Raw genomic sequence first — 17,266 nt, 5'->3', positions numbered from 1 at the left:
TGTGCACGCGCGCGTGTGCAAATACTTAGGTGTCTGTGTGTACATGTATGTGCATTGGCCCATGGAGGCTCCATGAATAGGCCAGGGTGGCCAGTCAGGGGGACCCCTGGGATCCAACCGTCTCCCACTTCCCAGAACTGGGATTACAACAGATGGCCATCATGCTTAGCGTTTCATGTGGGTCCTGGGGATTGGCCTCAGGTGGTCCTCATGCTTGCAATACAAGTTCCTCTACCAACGGAGCTGTCTCTCCAGCCTCCTTATAACCCCAGGTGAAGGAAATGTGAGATTTTCCCCAAGCCGGTAGTAATCACAAACATGTATTTGACATGGCCAGGAAAAAACGTAGCCTGAACCATTGAAGCGGACAGGGTCATCTGGTGGGGTGGATGGTGCCAGGTTCCAGATGAGGAACGGTAAGTGTTTAGAAGAAGTCTCCTTGGCTGTAAGACTTAAATTGACAAACTGATAAACAGGAGAAAAGAGGCTTGTGTGAAAGAATGTGCCAGTAAATGGGTGTATCATCACTCTTTGGGTTTGGCTGTACACAGGTCATGCATGGTTAGCCAAGTGTAAGCGTTCAATCCGAATAATAAACAACCTGCCAGGATTTATATCTTTTTTATTTTACTTATTTATTTTGGTTTTTTGAGACAGGGTTTCTCTGTGTAACTTTGGAGCCTGTCCTGGCCCTCTGTCTGTAGACCAGTCTGGTCTCGAACTCTCAGAGATCTGCCTGCCTTTGCCTCCCAAGTGCTGGAATTATAGGCGTGCACCACCAACGCCCGGCCAGGATTATATCTTAAAGAGTAGAATTGTCAACCGTTCATTTGCTAATACCTGAGTTTGGATTTCTTTAAACATCTCTCCCGCCGTTGCCAGAAACTAACCAACTCGTGGGTACTTAATAAATTTGCTTTTGCTTTTGCTCTACTTAGTGGAGGGGAGGGGATGGACGTGTATTTCGACGAAGAGGTGATAGCGCCAGGGGCTGGGCGAGCTCTCGCTGGAAAAAAACCGCGACTAATTCAGCGGAGGCGGAGCCGCTCGCCGCGCGAGCCTCCCGCCTGCAGGGGGCGCGCCGCCGCGTGGCTCCCGGCCGCTCTGGCCCGCGCGGGCTCTGCCTCTGTGGCCGGCCCCGCCCCGCCCCGCCCCGCTCGCCGCCGCCGCTGCAGGAGGAGGAGGAGCAGCTGCTGTCGCCTCTGGCCGCCCCGGGCGCAGGTACCAGGGCCGGGGCCGTGGGCAGCGGCTGGGCGGGAGGCGGTGACCCCTGCCCTGCGGGGTCCTGGCGGCCGGTGGAGCGGGACGCCGGTCCGAGCGGCTTCCCCGCGGGCGATGCTGGCGGGAGGGCCCGGGCCGGGCCTGTGTGTGTGTGTGTGCGGTGGCACTGGGGATGCTCGCATGAACCGGGTGTCCCTGTGGGAGGGGGGACACGACGACGACGTCCTAGCGAGGCCCCTAGGGAAAGGTGACGTCCTCAGCGGGGCGCGGAGGAGTCCGCGGTGTGGGCGGGCGAGCGGTGTCGGGTGTGGGGTGCGTGCGACCCGTCCACACTGTCACCGCCCAGGGGACCCGTGCATGGCGAGGCAGGGTTTGCACCCTTCCCGCTGAGGACCTTCCACGCTTGGCACGGGCCCCCCCCCAGCCACTGTCTCGGGGGAGAAGACGTTCGTTCCTGGACGGTGTTGCTCGGCCTTCACCGCTTCTCGCTCTCCAGAACCGAGCGTTGTGTGTGTGTGTGTGTGTGTGTGTGTGTGTGTGTGTGTGTGTGTGTGTGTGTGTGTGTGTGTGTGTGTGTGTGTGTGTGTGTGTGTGTGTGTGTGTGTGTGTGTGTGTGTGTGTGTGTGTGTGTGTGTGTGTGTGTGTTTTGTTTTTGGTAGCCAGGCCACTTCCTGAGCTCCGCGCTCGCTGTCGGGGGGCGTGGGTGGTGGTCGGGGTGCAGCCAGCAGCTAGCTGGCTGTCCCTGCCGGCGAAGTACCTTTATTATTTATTTATTTTTAAAACCTCTCTGCGACAACCTTTAACGAGTCCCTTATCCAATCTGCAGACAAGGAAACCGAGGCACAGAGTCTGAGTTAGCTTGTCTGAGCCCGGACAGTTGGCAAAGAGCTAAGCAGGATCCGAGAACCCCCCACTCGCTCGCCAAGACCTCACTCCCCGAATCCTGTTTTCCCGATACCTTCCAGACGCGGTGTCCCTTAAGATTTTTCGTTTGTCGATACCATTTTGTGGCCTGAAATTATTTCTTTAAGACCTAATGTGTGTGTGACAAGTACGGAAGAGCCTGTGCCACTGTCCTTTTAATTTAAAGGGAGCTTCATGCGAAAACAAGTTTGTCATTTACACCTTGTAGTAAGATTTTTTTTTCTCTTTTACCCTCTTGGCTTTTTGAGGGACTCACCGCCCAGTCCTTGTTCCTGCCTCACTATTGGCCGTTCGGCTCTTTATTGGCCCACCAGGTGTTTTAGACAGGCAAAGAATCACAGCTTCACCGAGTTAAACAAATGCAGCGTAAACAGAAGTCGCACAGCTTAAAATGATAATCCTACCACACGTGACAATACAGTTAAATGTCCGGGATCCCCCTGCCTTGGTACAGCTTGAAGTAGAAGCTGGTCGGTTGTAGTCTCACAGCAGTCCTGGTGAGCTTACCTTGCACGTATGGCATTATGCCAGACAAAGATTTTTTTTCCCCTCCCACAGTAAGCTAATGTTTTACAGAACACTGGAAAGATGTAGGAAGGCATTTGTCACATGAGGAGAAATGAAGGATTCTGGGCACATTCTTTGAGCAAAAGGAGTTACCGGCTGTAAGGTCAAAGATTCCCGACGAGAGACTGGAAATGGTTATTTCCCAATCCCAGAGATCGGGGCTTGGAAAGCCTGTCTTAGTTCCTTAACTGTTGTTGCGACAGAATACCTCGACAAAGCAACTTAAGGGAGGGGGGGCTTGTGACTCCAGGGTGCAGTCTGTCACCGTGGAGAGGTAACGGGACTCGAAACAGCCGTGGTCATCACTTTTCCTTCCCGTCTGAGGCCCAGCTGTTGAAATTCGTGTGCTGCCACAGGGAGGGTCGGTCCATCCCAATGGACCCCACTGAGGAAATCCCTCATAGGTGCGTCCAGAGGCTAACAATCTAGTACCTCCTCACTGCGACCCCTCCCCAGGGGCTTCCTTCCTGTGTGGACAGCTAAAGCTAACCATCACCAAGTCCCAACTCCTCACCCGTCCCAGGATTTAAGAGTTGCACTGTCAGAGTTACCACAGCACACAATCAGCCTGTCTTTTGTGGTGGGGGCAGTTCTAAGAACCAGGGGCATTAAGGGCGAGTAACCCCCGTCCTTGATCTAACGGAGCTGGCGATCCCCTCAGAGAAAGATGGGGATAGTAAAATAGTCTATTTAAAAGTGGAAATGCATCCAGTTAGATGCGGACGGTTTCTAAGAAGAGAGGTGAAGCAGTGAGGGGAGGAGGCGCTGGGAAAGGAGCTTGCTCAGTTTTACAGTGAGAAGGAATGGGACGTACCTGAGTGACAGGTGGGGTGGCCCTCCCGTTGTCAAGGGCGGGGTGGTATGCAGCAAACACAGAAACCGAGAAAGCACGTTTCTGTTAAAGACTTAACCAGGAGCCCCCCAGGTCTGAGCAGAGGAAGGGAGACAGGAACGGAGCCTGAAGCCCAGTGGGCACTAGGAGAGGCTGGCTTTTACTCATGAAGGAGACGGCAGAGGGTTCTGGGCGGAACGAGAGGCCTGGCTTAATGTGGTCAAGCTTGACCGTCAGAGCAAAGATGGAGTCGGAGAGATCCAAGTTAGGAGGTACCAAAGTCATTCATTATTCCAAGACGACCTTCAGGGATGCCTGAAGCCTTCAGTAACACCAGGCCCTGCACACAGAGTGCTGTTTTCCTTTACGTGTGGGCGTACGAGCAGATTAACAAAAACGCGATAAAATAGAACAGTTAATAAAAGTGCCGTGCCGCTGGGCAGTGGTGGCGCACACCTTTAATCCCAGCACTCAGGAGGCAGAGGCAGGCGGATGTCTGTGAGTTCGAGGCCGGGCTGGACCGACAGCCTCCAAAACAATACAGAGAAACCCTGTCTGGTAAAAACCAATAAATAAATAAATGTGCCGTGCCTATGGTCGCTGCCTGTGTAAAAGTGTACACATATTCGCCATCTCCTCGTGGGGTTTGAGGCCATGAAACGAAGCCCGGTGAAATGAAGCGATGCTTCGGGGTTTGCAACGTGGGCCACACGCATTGCATTACCGATGCTTGGTGGCTGACTGATGCTGAGTGAAGGGGTGAGTGATGTCTGGGCTGGGGCAGAGCTAGGTGGCTCAAGATTTCATCCTACTATTCAGAACGGTGTGTGGTTTAGGACTTAGAGTTCTTTCTGCAATCTTCCGCTCACGTTTTGGACCGTGCTTGACCGTGGGTAAGAAAGAAAGTAAAAGCGTGGATAAGAGGGGTTTGTACAGTAAGCAGCGGTCGTGTTCCAGGAAAGGATTGGCTGGCAGATTGGAAGCCGACGTGAGAACGGTGGCACATGGAGCAGAAGTCGGGTTTAGCGTTAGCCGTATTTGAGAGGCCCGGCCAAATAGATTACTAGGAACTGGGGTTCAAGACGAAAGTCTTGCTGGAAACGGAAGTTGAGTAGTCATCAGAAAGGTGATGCGTTGGCCAGTTTTTACTCAGTGTCACAAAATTCCTGATGTTAATAAGTTTGAAAGAGGAAAGATGTGTTTTATTTCCAGTTTAGAGACTCTGGTCCATCGTCTTCACTCTGTTGCTTCTAGAGCCTTTGTGGGACAAAACGTCACAGGGGTGGGAGCATGTGGGAAGGCTTGTCTCGTGGAGATGGGGGAGGGGGAGGAGAGAGAGGGAGAGGGAGAGAGAGAGAGAGAGAAAGAGAGAGAGAGAAAGAGAGAGAGAGAGAGAAAGAGAGAGAGAGAGGAAAGAGGGAGAGAGAGACGCACACACACGCACGCGCACACACACATACACACACACATACACACACACACACACACACACACACACGCACGCACACGCAGGCTCCAAGTGGCTCATTTCCTCCAGTGGGCTCCACATGCCGAAAATCTCACAGTCTCCCCCAAACAGCCCCACCAGCTGGGAACCAGGCTTCAGTACCTGAGCCTGTGGTGGGAACACTTCATTTTCAGTCCGTGACAGGTTAAGTTCAAACCGTGACAAGTTAACATCATGAGGCCGTGTGGCATCCTGACTAAGGAAATGAGAATTGAGCCATGGAACCTTTTATGCTCAGTGATGGATGAGATTAAGAAGAGCTAGGGAGGGGGCTGGAGAGACGGCTCAGAGGTTAAGAGCACCGGCTGCTCTCCCAGAGGTCCTGAGTTCAGTCCCCAGCACCCACATGGTGGCTCACAGCCATCTGAAATGAGATCTGGCGCCTTCTTCTGACTTTTGGGCATACAGACAGATGCTGTATACTAAATAAATAAACCTAAAAAATGTTTTAAAAAAAAAAGAGCTAGGGAGGAGGCGCTTTGGATTATTTGAGGGACGGGGTAAGTGTAGAAGGCCGGGGGAACGTGATGAGCCGCTGGTTTGAGTTGAAAGGTCAGATGGAGGTCCCGAGGCCGAGGGCGGGATGCTCGCCATACAAGAAACGAGCTGTCATAAGCAGAGGCAGTTACAACGCTTGAACAGAGCGGAGACAGAGTCAGACACTAACCCCCTGTGCGCTAGGGTCACCCTGCCTGTTGAAAAGCAATGGCTGTGGCCACACATGTCTGTTTAAATTTTCAACACGACGTGCCTGGCTACGGTAACTGCACCGTACAGCTCTGGGGTTCACCACAATTGCTTAAACTCTCATGTAAATCATGGCTGTAGTAAGCTAGGGGAACAGTGACAGCCGAAGGGAGAGTTAGGGCAGAAGCCTGTGAAATTGAAAGTGGGAAGTCAGGAGCCAGGGACCCCAAAGCTGCTTCCTTGGAGAAACAAATCTGTAGGCAGCCAAAGAGAAAGGGAGGCCACAGATCACGGATAGGAGGGAGCCGGCCTGGCAGCCCGTGCTTGAAACCCCAGCGCTTGGAAGATGGAAGCCGGAGGATTGTGAATTTGAGGCCAGGCTAACCTGGGCAAACAGAGACGCTGTCTCACACATATATGTGAACGAAAGGGCGCCATTGCATCAGCCCTGGAAACAGACTCAGGAACTCGTGGGTTGGGAAAGAGCATCTGCAAACCCCACACCCGACACTGTACTTAGTGGTGAAACTTCCCACGAGGTCAGACGCGGGACAGACGTCTCTCACCACTGCTTTTCAGTGTGGGGGAGTCCTTCCTAGCTGTGGTAGAACACAAAAGAATATCAAGTTCAGGAAGGAGGACCTGAAGGTTATAGGATCACCTCTGCAGAAATGCTCTCAACAAGCCATGCGTAGCCACCGCTGGAATGCGGCCTCAGAGCAGGGAAGGCCAGGCCACTGCGGAAGCCACTCCAAAGGCACAGCATGCAAGAAAGGAGCGAGAAGATGGTTTTACTAAAATTAGATTTCTCTTCTGCCCTGGGAAAGATGCGGCCAAGTGAATGAAAAGGCAAGTGGGGAAAAAGAACAGACTAGAAGAACATGTCTGTAAAAAACACACTTGATGAGGACTGTTACCTAAAACGTAAGAAACTCTTAAAACTGAACAGTTAGAATTCAGCCAGTTTAAGCATGCGCTAAAGACTTTGGTGAGTGAGCTTGGCTGGTTTTTTCCAGTTATTTATTTCGTGTGTGTGTGTGTGTGTGTGTGTGTGTGTGTGTGTGTGTGTGTGTGTGTGTGTACATGTGGCATGTGCAGGTCAAGACAGTGTTTGGAGTTGTTTCCCTCGTTCTGCCAAGAGGGTTTGGGGCTTGAAGGCAGGCTGTCAGATGGGGCAGCAAGCCCTGTTACCCTCTGGCCCTGCGATGAGTAGTTTTCTTGTTTCGTTTGAGACCGTGTCTCCGTGTAGTCCTGGCTGTTCTGGAGCTGCCCTGTAGATCAGGCTGACCTCTAATTCACAGAGATCCCCCTGCCTCTGCCTCCTGAGTCCTGGGATTACAAGCGTGATGGTTAGTGGTTCCACTTACTTTATTTGTGAAATGATAATCTAATCCCATCACTTCCCTCTCTCCTCCCTCCAAGCCTCCCCTGCTCTCTTTCAGACCCGTGTAGATGCAGGTTGGCTGGGGGCGTGTTGGAGGAGACTTGGGTGTAGATGCAGGTTGGCTGGGGGCGTGTTGGAGGAGACTTGGGTTAGTAGAGGTTGGGGATCCACCTGTTGTGGGTGGCACCATTGCCTAGGCAGGTGAGCCTCAGCTGTGTAGGAGTGGAGAGAGCAAGCCAAGCACGTATTAGTTCACTGCTCCCTGTTCATGGTGCTGAGTGACCAGCTGCTTCAGGCTCCTGCTGTCCAGCATGGACGGCGCCGCAGACAGAGCCTTTCTCCTGTAAGTCGCCCAGCCAGGGTTTATCATAGCAACAGGAAAGGACACTAAGACAGACCTTAACAAACACCTACCAAGGAAGATACAGAAACAACAAGTGCGTACAGGGAAACTGCGCAGCATACGTTATCTAGGGAGTGACAGGGAAACTCTCCTGCATACGTTATCTAGAGAGTGACAGGGAAACTCTCCAGCATACCTTATCTAGGGAGTGCAACCTCAAGCAGTTTCAAGCGCCACTCTCCACCTAGTAAAACGCTTCAAGTCGAGGACAGAAATAGCATGGGATGTCGTTGGGGAGAGTGGACACCAGCAGCCTGGTGTCCTGGTGCTTGTTGTGATCCCACCGCAGCGGGACGCAAGAGTTCACGGCCAGCTTCAGCTGCGTCGTGAGGTCGAGGCTGGCTTGAGCTACATAGCAGAGCCTTGCCTCAAAAGAGCAACGGCCAGGAATGTAGCTTAATGATGATTGCTGTGCAAGGCCCTGCACAGGAAACAGAGCAAAGTAGAGATTTCCAGGGTCTTATTCATCGCCAGCGGGAAAGTAAAGCAGTACGATCCACGCTGGAAAACAGTTTGAAGTATTTCTGCCACACAGCCCGACGTTACACTCCTTGGTAGGAGTCAAAAACGGCCACACAGGAAAGCTGCACATAGGTCTTTAGAGCCTCCATGTTCAAACTTGAGCAGTGTGGAACCAAGCAAGCTGTTCTTCAGTGAACGAATGGATTCACTGACTGATATCCAGACAGAGTCCTCTCGCCCAGCACTGAAAACAAAGGAGCCAGTAACCAGGTGAGACGCTAGACGGTGCCGACAACATGCGCCGAGTAAAAGCCAGGGGAGGACGGCGCTGACCCTCAGAGCTCGGCCTTGGAGGACCGCGCTGACCCTCAGAGGCCACCCTTGGAGGACCGCGCTGACCCTCGGAGCTCGGCCTTGGAGGACCGCGCTGACCCTCAGAGCTCGGCCTTGAAGGACCGCGCTGACCCTCAGAGGCCACCCTTGGAGGACCGCACTGACCCTCGGAGGCCGGTTGGAGCTGGTTGAAGAGACTTAGCAACGGTTGTGCAGGCAGATGTCCCCTTGTTTGGTGTGTGTGTGGAGCTGAAGCAGAGACTGAGGATGTAAAGGAAATACCCATGAAGCCAGGGGAGGGAGCACGGGAAGGTTGGAGGTCCTCGTGGGTGGGAGTCTGGGCGTTAAAGTACAGGAAGGGCAGCGAAGGTGGAGACGAGGCTTGAGGCTCCACGTGTGTCTGTTTCCGCACTGATGTCACACGCCTGAAGTCACCTGGTAAACAATATTAAAACTGAGAGTCAACGCTGACAGAAGATGGCATTGGGGACCTGTTTGCTGGGACAGACTTTAACTAGCCGCCTCGGCCTGAGGTGAGGCTTTAGTTTGTCTCCGTCTCTTCCTACGCCTCTGTAGATGAAGATCAAAATGCCTCTGATTTCAGGTCATTTTCCAGAATCCAGAACTTGTCATTCTGACATATAATTTGTTCCATGTCCTCAGAAGTAAGCAACACATTGTAATATTTGAAGCCCATGAGGCCATCGTCTTTTGAAAGCCTTTTAAAGAACAATTTTCATGTCACAGTGATCTTTTCTGAACAGCGTGGTTCTCTTGAGTGCCAGAACAGAAGTTCAAAGTAGCAGTTGTTCCGGCTTTCAAATAAAGAATTGTTAAGTGTTACAATTTGTCACGCCCCTGATGACAGGTCCTCCAGGACATTTTAAAAACGAGGACATTCACCACGTCATTGCCAGGCTCCTCAGTATTACAGTGTAGCTAGATGGCGAATAGGGAGGAAGTGTAGCTGGTGGTGTCTGGGTCTTCATTGGATGACCCGTCCAGGAAGGAGACCTTGCTCAGCCCCAGACGCTTCCTGGGGGACCGTGGGTCCTTCTCCCCTGTGTTGTCCCAGTGACCTGTGGCTGTCTGTAAAGATAGTTCTTAGGGTGGAGCCGGAGAGACGGCTCAGTCTGCTGCGGGGGGGGGTCCCCAGTTCAGTTCTCAGCACCCATGTCAGGTGACTCGCAGGCTCCAGGGGACCAGCGCCGTTGACCTCTGTACACATACGCACGTACTACCCCCACCACGTGTGCATAGTTTCTGGGAGCTACTTGGAACTTGCCAACCTCTGTTCCCGTCTCCGAGAGACTCCCAGAGTCCTCTGGGAGACTGAGCGGCCTGCTGTCTGTTACCTTACTGGAGAGACCATGTGTGCTGGCGCTCAGAGGATAATTGCCGGGACTCCTTGCTCGTCTCCCTGAGATGATTATTTTGCCGGAGAAACTCTGTTGGTCCTGCTCTGTCTCACGGTCTTGGCATTTCCCACTTTGCGCCCATCGAGTAGTCCCCAAGTGACAGCATGTAGAAAGTTCAGCTAAAAACTCACTTCTGCCTGTGATCTTACTCGTGTCCCCGTAGTCTGGAAATACAGGAAGAAGAAATCCTGTTTTTCTTTCTCAAATCCAGACCGTCACTATCTGGTATCAGAGGGCGATTCTCAGCTCCAAGAGAGGAAAGGACCAGCGCTCCCCCCTATAAAGCCCTGCGCACCCCTCCCATCTCAGAGGCTCCAGCTGGGAAACGCCCCACTGTGTGCAGTTCCCTGTGGGGGGTCTGTTTAGCCACAAGCTTTGGGGTGAAGTTGGCTCCTCTGCCTCTGCAGCAGCGTTAGGTATGTGCGACCAACCAACACAGCCTCCCGGCTGGTGTGTCACCCCAATAGGAGGGTCCGGAAGAGTTGCTGGGTTTTAAGGGTCTGTGAGGTCTCCTGGTGGTATAGAAAAGTAGGCAGTAAGCCGGGCGGTGGTGGCGCTCACCTTTAATCCCAGCACTCAGGAGGCAGAGGCAGGCAGATCTCATGAGTTCTGGTCTACAAGAGCTAGTTCCAGGACAGTCTCCAAAGCCACAGAGAAACCCTGTCTTGAACGCCCCCCCCCCAAAAAAAGAAAAGCAGGCAGTAGCCAGACAACCTCAGGACTTGCACTAGGCCTTCCTAAAGTGTGTGTGGGAAGATGCCCCACCCCTGTGGTATAGGATGGAGGCTTCTTTGCATGAAGGAGGGGAAGGTCCAGCACCTTTACATATTCTGTTTTTAAATGTGTTATGTATACAGTGTTCTGCCTGCAGGCCACAAGAGGGCGCCAGATCTCATTACAGACAGCTGTGAGCCTCCTCGCGGTTGCTGGGAATTGAACTCGGGTGCTCTTAACAGCTGAGCCATCTCTCCAGCCCGACCTCTGCATGTTCTAACCCTCGGCTTTCACATTCACGACGGGGTCATGCGACACTGAAGTGAGACAGGCACTTCCCTGTGTAGGGAGCATGAGGAGGAGGCGGGAGGCAGCCGGGTCAGCTGGGGCGCAAGGCAAGGCTGTCTGCAAGACTGGACTAAGCTCAGGACTCGATGGCCCACTAGGTGGCACTGTGGGGCCATCTGAGCCAGGCTGTCAGAGCAGCAGTTGACAACCCTGACCCCCCAGGGCCGTGTAACGGTAGATGGTGAACTGCGAAGGAGTTTCAAACACCGCACGCCCACACGGTGAAGATTCTAGAAAACAAAGTGTTAAACTATCCAAACTAGCAGTTACCACTTCCGTGAAAGTGTTAGACTTACTTAATTCTGCTGTCTTTTCTAAAACTTGAGTTGTGACTAAACTTATGTCATTAAAGCAATAAATACCCTAAATATTGCCAGAATATGGCAGACATCCCTCTTTAATGTTTTTGGTTTCTTGCTGGAGGAGAAAAAAAAATGGGTAATGGTTCACTTGTCCCAGATGTTAGAAATACTTATGAACAGCAAGTCCAGGAAGTCAGTCACTTCCTGAGAAGTAGAGGATATTTCCAAAGATTTGTAGTTGTTTTTCCACAAACACTTACTTTGTGTTTGGTGACAAGGTTTTTCAGAACACTTGTGCCCAACTGCTTCCTGTGGAGCAAGGGACACCGCAGACCTTCATTGTTTCTGGGAGGAGGGAGTCCCTTTGGAATGTGAGCTCCCTCGACTGACTGACTGATGGAAAGATCGCCAGATCATCATGTGAGAAGGGTCTCATGACCAAACGTGGTGACCCGATGCTTTACCGGGACAGCGGAGGGGATGCCGGTGCTCAGCACACACCCGTGTTCCTTCAGAAGCCTGCGGCATAGTCATTTCCTGCAGGACAGATGTCACGATCTGTACCTCCCATGTTGTAGGCAGTTTTCCCACGACAAGACACAGGTGCAGGAATTCTCGTGTTGTCGTTTTGACTTGATCTTCCTTTTCAATAAGCTTACTTCCCTGAGGTGTCTACTAAGTAGTACCTGATTCACCTAGTTTACATTAGTGTGTGAATGTCAACATAATGTACTGGCCCTTTAAAAAGTATCGTTCAGTGATTTATACATTTCTAATTAATCTTCCCCTTTGCTGTGCTAATGAAGTTTTAATTATGAAATAAATAGATGGCATTGAGGAAATTATAAGTCTAGAACTTTAGGGCTAGGACTTAGTGCAGTTGGTAGAGTTCTCGCCTCAACTGTGGGAAGCTCTGGGTTCGCTCTTAGGTCTGCACAAACCGGGTCTGATGGCACGTGCCAGCTACACAGCCACACTGGAAGCCAGCCTGGGCTACAGCCACACCGGGAGGCCAGCCTGGGCTACAGCCACACCGGGAGGCCAGCCTGGGCTACAGCCACACTGGGAGGCCAGCCTGGGCTACAGCCACACTGGAGGCCAGCCTGGGCTACATGAGGTCGTGTCTCAGAAGGGAAGAAGGACTAAAATGCTAGAAAGGCCACAGAATGTGAACACTGAAGTTAGCATGTAGTGTGAACGTGTCTAGGCCGTAGCTCCGTGCGCATCCAAACATGACTGACTTTGAATGTCCGTGTTTTTAACCTCAGAGGACAGCTGGAATGGCTTCCTTCCAGGGTACTGGGCTGTGAGCAGTTCTTTCTTAGCTTTCTTACACCAAGACTTTCAGAATATTGGTGACCTGTCCTCCTTTTAAGACCCCACAGTGGTGGCTCTTGCAGAGGACCTGGGTTTGGGACCCAGGACTGGCTTAGGACACTCACGGTCTCCTGTAATTCCAGATCCAGGGGATCCAACACCCTCTTCTGACCTTCAGGGGCACCAGATACACACATATAAATAAAAATAAATCTGAGCTGGGCGTTGGTGGCGCACACCTTTAATCCCAGCACTTGGGAGGCAGAGGCAGGTGGATCTCTGTGAGTTCAAGGCCAACCTGATCTACAGAGCGAGTTCCAGGACAGGCTCCAAAACAATACAGAGAACCCCTGTCTCGAAAAACCAAAAAAAAAATCTTTTTTAAAGGAAAAAATTAAAAATACCAAGTAAATATTTACATAATTATCTTTATTTAGGAAAGATAACTCAAAGATTAGACACTCACATTTTAACCATAGGATCGATCAATAGAAATTTAATTCCCAGGCACTTCTAATACAAAAGTCCAAAAAATAAATAAATAAGCCATTAAATCCAACTTAGTTTAAGATGAGCACACAGACTCTTGAGGCTTTCCCAGTGACACCACGCTTGCTGTGACAGTAACAAGAGACATGAAGAGAGGACCTGAGTTCCATAGCCACAGGCACCGCTGGCCTCGTCTGGCCACAGCTGTCACCCACCTATGATAATAGTCAGCTGCCCATCAAAAACTCGTATTTTAACTTCTCTTAGGCATGATTTAAAATGCCAATGAACTTGAGCCTAGGTAATAGGGAGAATGTGAGGCAAATAGCTTGTAATGAGATTCGATAGGAAAACTGACACATGCATGTCGTGTAATAATCTTCACCCACTAAAACTGATTAGAAGATGCCAGACATGACACATGGCTGCAATCTCAACACGCAGGAGGTGGAGGCAGGAGGGTCAGGAGTTCAAGGTCAACCTTGACTACACACTTCAAGACTCTCCTGGGCTGCACGAGCCTGTCTTAAAAGTTGTTATAAGACAGTGTCAATAGTGGTGGGTGTTTGCAGAACATCAAGTAAAGGGTTTAACGTTGGCTCGTGTGCTAAGTGCTAAATACACGCGTGAACAGAAGAGAAGAGACACTGGAGGCCCACCCCACCAAACTGTTGGACATCTAGTTGACAGGATGGCTACGTTTTCTTTGTATTTATTTTCTGGACACTCGACAGTGAAACATGGTCTCGGGGAAGGCTGAAACTTTAAACCCAAGTAAGGTTCACTCAGGAAAGAGCCCGCGAATTCCCCTGCATCCAGCCATCCCGAGACATCCGTGAGCTGGGCACCGTGCCTCTGCCAGGGTGTTGAAACAAATAACACCACCTCTTGCCCTCTAGAACCGTGGTCTGAGGTTAGGACCACCATGAGCAAGTAGCCAAGTTTGTTCTTTCTACGGAATGTGCTGGGGTCTGAGCGAGATCAGGGCTCCGCCCAGCAGACCCCAGCCCCTAAGCATGAGATCTGAACGAGCCGTTTCCTCTGGGTTTCTTGATTAAATATTTAGAGCTGCACGGAAGTTAGAAATATTATGGGCTAGATATGCAGCGCCCCTCTGCCGTAGCGTAGCAATGATGGGTTCGCTAACATCTCTGGGCTTTTGACATGGTTGAAATCACTATTGGGAAGAAAAGAGGCTGAGGAAATGGCGGAATTCCCCTTACGTGTTCCCTTGCCTGTGGTCTGTGGATCTGTGTAGACTTGGGTTGCGAGCAGTCAGTGCTCTCTGGGAGATTCCGTATTATAAGTGCTCATCACACACAGTGGCAGGATTTGATGGCTCCCTTAAGCTCTTGCTGTGTGGCTATTGAGGTTGTATCCTGTTTGGAAGCCACTGGATTCCTTTAAAGAGACAACAGTAACCAGTAGGGCACAGAATGTCCAGGCAGGCTCCATCCACCACAACACTGCTTTCCTTGACGTTAGACGGTGTGGGCAGGGGATAGCTGGCGGCCCCTCCTGGCCGTGCCCGGTTTTGTTTACATTTTGCTCCAGTGTCTTAGCTTCAAACCTCCTTCCAGTCACTCTGTAGGTATGATGTCGTCCGTGCATTTGAGCCAGGGATGTAACTCTTAGTCATGTCTTTCCCAGTGGCTTTCAAGGTGAAAAACAAGTAAGAGTGTGTACGGTTGGCGTTGGATATGGAAACAGATTTAAGGCCATCAGTGCAGTCTGCACTGAAACAGAGCGTCTTCCATTAGTTCCTGGCCGCCACGAATCCGATCCTGGAAATTCTGCACATTGATCCAAGGCTTGGATCCAGAGCTCGGGATATAAATGGAAAAGCAGAGTCGATAGAACTTTCCATCAAGTCAGCGGCTCTCAAGCTTCCACCCAAACCCCCTTGCTGGTTTGTTGTTGTGGTTCAGGGTTTAAGTCAGAGCTGGTTGGCATGGGGAGAGCTAGGTGACAGTTTCGTCCCCAAAAGTGAGTGGCAACCTCAGGGCTGCACAGGGCAAGAATTCAACTGTGAGGCTGCACCCCACCCGACCCCAGACTTGACCGCATACTCCTGTAACAGTGCCCACGTGTCTGCCTCTATGCCCGTCCCTGGACCAGCCTCAACACCCTGTCCCCCAAACCAGGGCCCTTATGCGGGCCAGGGTGCTTTCTGGGGCTTGGCTCCTTCCACCCCAGGCTACCCATGTCCCAGGCGGTAGTGTTTTCACTCTGCCACAGGCCAGTTCTTTTTCCCGGGGGTTTGCCCCCACTAAATGTCACCCCATTTAGGAAGTAGGAGTGGGCTGGACCCAGGGGTTAAAAGCAGAGAACCCAGACTCCATTCCCAGCATCCCGTGGCAGCACACCCATCTCTAACTCCAGTTTGGGGGATCCAGCGCCCTCTTCTGGCCTCTGTGGGCATCACACGTGTGGGTGCATGTGCACACAAAAACATACACATAATAAAAGTAAATCGTAGAACCAAGAGCAACACGCCAGCCCCCGATACTGCAAACGCCCAGTGTTTTGGCTGCGTCCGTGCCAGCGTCCTAGCCGTGATGTCCTACCGTGGGTTTGCAAGGTGTTGCCATCAGGGAAACTAAGGAAAGGGGACATGGTGGGTCTGCAGCTGTCGCCAAGTAAATTTAATTGTAAAGATCTTTTAGTCCCGACCCCTGCGGCAGTAGTTAACACGTGTTCTGCTTTCTATCCACTTCAGGGGAAGGGCTGATTTCTAGTGATGGACGCATAAATTGAGGTTGTTGGTGGCTGTTCTGTCACAATTCAGGCTGTGTTCACGTAACACCGTGGAGTCACGTAGCTCTGATCTGCAGTCTGGACACGCACACTTGGTTGCCGGGCACGCTGTGTCAGAAAGGCAGAGGCCTGGCTTTTCTTGTAAATCAGAGGGGACAGTAGGAGTGGTTGGGGTGTACTTTGTCCACACTGGAGCACGGCTTGCTCTTTCATAACGTGAATTCACTTAAAAACATCCCCTCACCTTTCAAACCAAAGACTAAAGCCATGTCTACGCTAGAGAGGCGGTAAGTGCCGGTTCCGCTTTCCCACTTGGGATGAGACATGCACAGTATGCAGAGCCATCATCCAAGAAAGTCGAATTAGGTGCGTTCAGTCCCGGAAGTTTGTGCAGATCGACATGGAACCCAGAGAGCTGGAAGCAATAGGGGGTACCGTGTTAGCGTGTCTTCAGGGTGTCCCTCCATACCCTGTGGTCCTCACACCCAGCTTGCCAGCTGGGGGCCCCAGCTGCAGTCCATGTTACAGTCTGGCACGCACATCGCGAGTGAACCCTTGCCAGACACCACCAGTGGTTTCTCTGTGTGCACATGTACAGATGCTGGATAGCACCATCGCGTGACAGTAAAAGAGCAGTGGCAGTGTCACCCTCGTGGTGGCCTTATATGCACCCAGCTAGCAGGTGCATCTCAGGCGCACGGGGCACCTCACCGATCGGTGCTGCTCTTCTGTGACCCAGAATGGCGGCCATCACCCTGCTTTCACGGTGCTTGGTAGGACAGGGTGCGCTAGTGCACAGAGAGGCCACCCGAGTGGGCCCGAGGGAAGCCTGCGGGGGGGGAGCAGCATGCGACTTAAGGGCAAGGCCTGTCAGCAGCAGGACAGAGGTGAGAATGCCGAGTTAAATCTAGTTTGTTTGGTTCAATGACGAGCTTTTCTCCCTCTTATGAATAATACTTTATTTTTATGTATATGAGTGCATTATCTGCACGTATGACTTTATGTCAGAAGAGGGTGTCGGGTCCCATTACAGACGGTTGTGAGCCACCATGTGGGTGCTGGGAATTGAACTCAGGACCTCTGGAGAGCAGCTGGTGCTCTTAACCGCTGAGCTATCTCTCTAGCCCGAAGTGTTTTGTTTACAAGTGTGCTTTTGTGGAGTTGGGGGTGCAGTTCAGAGGGTGATTCCTGGCCTGGATTGTGCAAGACTCTGGGTCCAAATTCTGTGGCCCTGCAACAACTGATTAGCCAGAGTTAAAGGTCGGCCTCCGTTTATGTTGTGGAGAATGTGCGCTCAGAGTTCAGAGGCTGCGCGTGGCTTCCAGAGCCCCGTTTGTCCCTGTGGATGGATGACACCTCGATGACTCTGCTGCCTGTGGCCGCAGCCGCCATTCTTCTTCTCCCTGCTTGAGTGCTGAGCAGTCACCGGGGCGGCCTGGCACGTTGCTGCCCCACCGCAGGCCATCTGGGGAATGTGCACAGGACCCTTGACCTGCTGGGGGTCACAGAGCTGCTCGTTCTTTCTCACGCTGCACCTGGGCAGCTGTAAAAGTTCCTTGTCGCTGTCAAACACTCTGTGTGCATTGCTGGTTTCTTTGCTG

General features: G+C 51.9%; 1 protein-coding gene across 1 annotated transcript in view; it reads left to right on the top strand.

The window, feature by feature from the left end:
• Window positions 1-1,141: 1,141 nt before the first annotated feature.
• Window positions 1,142-17,266, top strand: part of Ankrd46 (ankyrin repeat domain 46) — a 29,509-nt gene continuing 13,384 nt past the window's right edge. The window contains exon 1 of the mRNA XM_005072645.3: window positions 1,142-1,221. The gene's annotated coding sequence lies outside the window, so the exon portion shown is untranslated. The remainder of the gene's footprint in view (window positions 1,222-17,266) is intronic.

Source organism: Mesocricetus auratus, unplaced genomic scaffold (genome assembly GCF_017639785.1).
Source record: "Mesocricetus auratus isolate SY011 unplaced genomic scaffold, BCM_Maur_2.0 Super-Scaffold_100023, whole genome shotgun sequence".
Classification (NCBI taxonomy): Eukaryota; Metazoa; Chordata; class Mammalia; order Rodentia; family Cricetidae; genus Mesocricetus; species Mesocricetus auratus.
Note: the sequence above shows the minus strand (reverse complement) of the source record. Positions and strands in the feature narration are given on the sequence as shown.